At 42.2% G+C, this 6,231-nt stretch overlaps 1 pseudogene; it reads left to right on the top strand.

The window, feature by feature from the left end:
- The first annotated feature begins 268 nt into the window (after window positions 1-268).
- On the top strand, window positions 269-654 carry LOC145545665 (E3 ubiquitin-protein ligase RBX1 pseudogene; annotated as a pseudogene).
- The last annotated feature ends 5,577 nt before the right edge of the window (window positions 655-6,231 follow it).

The raw sequence follows: 6,231 nt of genomic DNA, 5'->3' as shown, positions 1-6,231 counted from the left end.
TGACAACATACAGCCTTGATGTACTCCTTTCCCAATTTTGAGCCAGTCTGTTGTTCCATGTCTGATTCTACATGTTGCTTCTTGACCTGCATACAGATTTCTCAGGAAGCAGGTAAGGTGGTCTGGTAGTCCCATCTCTTTGAGAATTTTCCACAATTTGTTGTGATCCACACAGTCAAAGGCTTTAATGAAATCAATGAAACAGATTTTTTTTTTTTTTTTTTGGAATTCCCTTCATTGTTGAACAAAAAAAGGCAGTGAGGACCACAGAGGGAGTGATTCCAATATGGCAGCAGTGATGAATGTGAACACCCCAAATGGCACCATGGACAGCATGGACAAGAAGAGCTTTGAAGTGAAACAAGTGGAAAGCAGTAGCTTTTTGGACCTGGAAGATTGTGGTTGATGACCATGCCCTCTGTGGGAACCACATTATGATCGTTCCATAAAATGTTGAGCTAACCAGGTATCTGCAACTTCTGAAGAGTGCACTGTTGCATCGGGATTCTGTGACCATGGTTTCATTTCCACTGCTTCTCCTGCTGTCTCAAAACATGGTAGGTGTGTCCACTGGGTGACAGAGAGTGGGAATTCCAAAAGTATGGGCACTGGAAAAGAATTCTTGTAAGTTCGATTGTTCCATTATTCATTTAATGATTCACCCTGTGCATGCTAAGTCACTTCAGTCATGTCTAACTTTTTGAGACCCTATTGACCTTAGCCCGTGAGGCTTTTCTGTCTGTTGGATTCTCCAGGCAAGAATACTGTTGTGGGTTGCCATGCCCTCCTGCAGGGGAACTTCCCAGCCCAGGGATGGAACCTGAGTCTCTTAAGTCTCCTGCATTGGTAGGAGTGTTCTTTACCACTAGCACTACCTGGACTGTTCCTTAATTATAAAACAGATAGAACTCTGTTTTTTGTGCTTTGTCTTTTCAGTCTGCTCTTCCTGCAGCCATATTATATTCTGTGTCAAATGAAATCCAGTTTGTGTCTCTTGTATTTTCTATATCTTGTATTTGGACAAGTGAACATAAATAAAGAGTCCCCTGTTCCTAGGTTGGAAAGCCAGCTTTCGAAAGAGAGATTTTTTTTCATTAGAGCCAGAGCAGAATTGTCCTGTGAGCACATCACTTGTCACAAGGAAGCCTGGTTACTGATGGCAGTCTTGGAAAGTCTCCTCTCTGCTGCAAGGTTTCTGCCTATATGAAGCGGCTTCTAAGGGCTAAATGACATCAGGTGGACCCAGAAAGAGGCTTTATAAACCGTAAAGCCACTGTAAAATGCAAACATTTGTATGACATGTTGCTTTCTCTTCTTAGTTTGAAACAGTAAATTTGGAAAAAAATTAATATTAATCTTGGCTAGCTAAGAACAATTTATGAACTTAACTTGAAAAGTGATATCATTTAAATTGAGTCAGTGGGAGAATACAAGTTTCCTTCCCCACTGCCACCCTTTGCAATTTCTTTAAAATGTCTTGCCCATAGCAGGAATCATCCCTTCTAAAACTGATTCAATGACTATATAGTCATTAACTGAGAAAGTACAGTTTATTGCACTGGCTCTCAAAGTATTGGTGCTTCCTGCGTAGTTCAGTTGGTAAAGAATCTTCCTGCAATGCTGGAGACCTGGGCTCGATCCTTGGGTCGAGAAGATCCTCTGGAAAAGGAAATGGCAACCCACTCCAGTATTCTTGCCTGAAGAATCCCATGGACGGAGGAGCCTGGCAGGCTACAGTCCATAGAGTCACAAGAGTCAGACATGACTTAGCACTATCTTTCTTTCTTTCTCAAAGTATGGTCTGAGGACTCTTGGGGTACCTGAAACACTTTCAGAAGGTTCATGAAATTTCTTTTCCAGCTGCCTGGCTGTATGAGGTCCACTTTTCCTTATATTTCAACCAAAACATGTTAAAATGAAGCTGACAAGAGACCCCATCTGTCTTCTGTTAAGTCAGATATAAAAGCCAAAAATGCCACTCTTCTAATGATTAATTTTTTGTTTTTAAAAAGTTACTTTTAATAAAAATATGGTTAAAAAATAGACAGCAATATTTGGCCTGTGGGCTGTTGTTTTCTCCCTTTATTCTGGGCCTTTGGAGGCCTCCACTGCAGGATGCCATGTGGACTATGTCTAGAATTAGACTACCTCACTTCTGCCCACATTCCATTAGCTAGAACTCAATTATCTGATCATACCTAATTGCAAGGGACACTGGGAAATGTAGTTTTTCTATGTGTCCAAGAAAAGGGAATGTGCATGTTGCTGAGCATTAGTATTTTCACCTTTGCCTGCTTTTTCTGGTAACCAAATTTTCATTCTCTCCCAGTTTCCCGCATATTGACAATGTATGTGGGATCTAGATAATGTATGTCCTCTACAATTTGTCAGGTGCAGTTTGTCATAGACTTGTGACTATGCACTTAGTATGCATCCCTAGTGTTCACCAAAAAGAATAGTTCCATTTGGAAAGGTAAAACAAGGAGACACAGCCATTACTCACCAGGAGTGGTCCAGTTGGACAAGTGTTGTGAAGGCTCCTGACCCAGAGAGCAGGGGAAGATCTCTGATTCTTCTCTGAGTCAGCTGTCTGGAAGGAATTCTTTTGTGCATTGTGCTCTGTGCCCCCCTGACTCTATCCTGTGGAATTTTCTTCCTTATTTCTTCTCCTCATTGGCACATCTGAAGTGGGCTGTGCCTTCCTTGGGGCTGCAGAGTTTTGTCAGCCCACTGTCTGTTGTTGTTCAGTTGCCCAGTTGTGTCTGACTCTTTGTGATCCCATGGACTACAGTATGGCAGGCCTCCCTGTCCCCCACCATCTCCCAAAGTTTGCCCAACTTCATGTCCATTGCATTGGTGATGCCATCCAGACTTCTCATCCTCTGATGTTTTTTTCTCCTCCTGCCCTCAATCTTTCCCAGCATCAAGGACTTTTCCAATGAGTCACTTGTTTGCATTAGATGATCAAAACACTGGAGCTTCAGCTCAAGCATCAGTCCTTCCAGTGAGTATTCAGAATTGATTTCCCTTAAGACTGACTGGTTTGATCTCCATGCTGTCCAAGGGACTCTCAGGAATTTCTCCAGCACCACAGTTTGAAGGCATAATTCTTTGGTGCTCCACCTTCTTTATGGTTCAGCTCTCACAAATGTACGTGACCACTGGGAAGACCATAGCCTTGACTATATGGACCTTGGTAGGCAGAGTAAAATCTCTGCTTTTCAACACACTGTCTAGGTTTGTCACCACTTTCCTGCCAAGAAACAATCTTCTTCTAATTTTATGGCTTCAGTCACCATCTACAGGGATTTTAGAGCCCAAGAAGAGTAAATCTGTCACTAGTTCCACCTTTTCCCTTTTTATTTGCCATGAAGTAACAGAGAACTGTACAAAAAAGATCTTCATGACCCAGATGATCACTATGGTGTGATCACTCACCTAGAGCCAGACATCCTGGAATGTGAAATCAAGTGGGCCTTAGAAAGCATCACTACGAACAAAGCTAGTGGAGGTGATGGAATGCCAGTTGAGCTATTTCAAATCCTCAAAGATGATGCTATGAAAGTGCTGCACTCAATATGGCAGCAAATCTGGAAAACTCAGCAGTGGCCACAGGACTGGAAGAGGTCAGATTTCATTCCAATGCCAAAGAAAGGCAATGCCAAAGAATGCTCAAACTACCACACAATTGCACTCATCTCACATGCTAGTAAAGTAATGCTCAAAATTCTCCAAGCCAGGCTTCAGCGATATGGGAACCATGAACTACCAGATGTTCAAGCTGGTTTTAGAAAAGTCAGAGGAACCAGAGATCAAACTGCCAACATTTTCTGGATCATCGAAAAAGCAAGAGAGTTCCAGAAAGACATCTATTTCTGCTTTATTGACTATGCCAAAGCCTTTGACTGTGTGGATCACAATAAACTGTGGAAAATTCTGAAAGAGATGGGAATACCAGACCATCTGACCTGCCTCTTGAGAAACCTGTATGCAGGTCAGGAAGTAACAGTTAGAACTGGACATGGAACAACAGACTGGTTCCAAATAGGAAAAGGAGTACGTCAAGGCTGTATATTGTCACCCTGCTTATTTCACTTATATGCAGAGTACATCATGAGAAACGCTGGGCTGCAAGAAGCACAAGCTGGAATCAAGATTGCCGGGAGAAATATCAATAACCTCAGATATGCAGATGACACCACCCTTATGGCAGAAAGTGAAGAACTAAAGAGCCTCTTGATGAAAGTGAAAGAGGAGAGTGAAAAAGTTGGCTTAAAGCTCAGCGTTCAGAAAACTAAGATCATGGCATCTGGTCCCATCACCTCATGGGAAATAAATGGAGAAACAGTGGAAACAGTGTCAGACTTTATTTTTGGGGCTCCATAATCACTTCTGATGGTGATTGCAGCCATGAAATTAAAAGACGTTTACTCCTTGGAAGGAAGGTTATGACCAACCTAGATAGCATATTCAAAAGCAGAGACATTACTTTGCCAACAAAGGTCCATCTAGTCAAGGCTATGGTTTTTCCAGTAGTCATGTATGGATGTGAGAGTTGGACGGTGAAGAAAGCTGAGCACTGAAGAGTTGATGCTTTTGAACTGTGGTGTTGGAGAAGACTCTTGAGAGTCCCTTGGACTGCAAGAAGATCCAACCAGTCCATCCTAAAGGAGATCAGTCCTGGGTGTTCATCGGAAAGACTGATGTTGAAGCTGAAACTCCAATACTTTGGCCACCTGATGCGAAGAGTTGACTCATTGGAAAAGACCCTAATGATGGGAAGGATTGGGGACAGGAGGAGAAGGGGGCGACAGAGGATGAGATAGTTGGATGGCATCACCGACTCGATGGAGATGGGTTTGGGTAAACTCTGGGAGTTGGTGATGGACAGGGAGGCCTGGCATGCTGCAATTCATGGGTTCACAAAGAGTCTGATATGACTGAGCGACTGAACTGAACTGACTGAAAGGGTCTGGATGTCATGATCTTAGTTTTTTTTTTTTTTTTAATATTTAGCTTTAAGCCAGCTCTTTTACTCTTCTACATCCTCATCAAGAGGCTCTTTAATTCCTCTTTGTTTTCTGCCATTAGAGTGGTATCATCTGCATATCTGAGGTTGTTGATGTTTTTCCCCGCTATCTTGATTCCAGCTTGTAGCTCAACCAGCCTAGCATTTCTCATGATGTGCTCATCATATAGGTTAAACAGGGTGACAGCAAACAGCCCTGTCATATTCCTTTCTCAATCTTGAACCAATCAGTTGTTCCACACAGGGTTCTAACTGTTGCTTCTTGACCCGCATATAGGTTTCTCAGGAGATAGGTAAAATGTTCTGGTATTCCCTTCTCTTTAAGAGCTTTCCAAAGTTTGTTATGATCCACACAGTCAAAGGCTTTAGCATAGTTCATGAAACAGAGTTGGATGTTTTTCTGGAATTCCCTAGATTTCTCTATGATCCAGCGAACATTGGCAATTTGATCTCTGGTTCCTTTTCCTGTTCTAAACCCAGCTTGAGCATCTGGAAATTCTTGGTTCACATAATGTTGAAGCCTAGCATGCAAGATTTTAGGCAAGACCTTACTAGCAGGGGAGATGAGTAAAATCGTCTGATGGTTGGCACTTTCTGTAGCACTACCCTTCTTGGGAATTGGGATGAGGATTGACCTTTTCCAGTCCTGTAGCCACTTCTGGATCTTCCAGATTTCCTGACATATTGAATGGTATATGCATCATCCTTTAAGGTTTTAAATAGTTCTGCTGGAATTCCGTCGCATCAACTAGCTTTATTAACAGCAGTGCTTCCTAAGGCCCACTTGACTTCACTCTCCAGAATGTCTGGCTCTGAGTGACTGACCACACCATCATAGTAATCTGATTCATTAAGATCTTTTTGTACAGTTCTTCCATGTATTCTTTCCATCTCTTCTTGATCTCTTCAGGGTCTACTGGATCTCTACTTCTTCTGCCTTTTATTGTGCCCATCTTTGGGTGTAATGTTCCCTTTATATTTCCAATTTTCCTGAAGAGACCTCTAGTCTTTCCTCTTCTGTTGTTTTCTTCTAGTTTTATATACTGTTCGTTGAAGAAGGCCTTCTTGTCTCTCCGTGTTGTTCTTTGTAACTCTGTGTTTAGTTGGATATATGTTTCCCTTTCTCCCTTGCTTTCCCCTTCTCTTCTCTCTTTAGCTATTTGTAAAACCTCCTCAGATAACCTCTTTGCCTTCTTGCTTTT

This window comes from Giraffa tippelskirchi, chromosome 4 (assembly GCF_054371585.1).
Source record: "Giraffa tippelskirchi isolate mGirTip1 chromosome 4, T2T-mGirTip1v1.2.pri, whole genome shotgun sequence".
NCBI lineage: Eukaryota > Metazoa > Chordata > Mammalia > Artiodactyla > Giraffidae > Giraffa > Giraffa tippelskirchi.
Note: the sequence above shows the minus strand (reverse complement) of the source record. Positions and strands in the feature narration are given on the sequence as shown.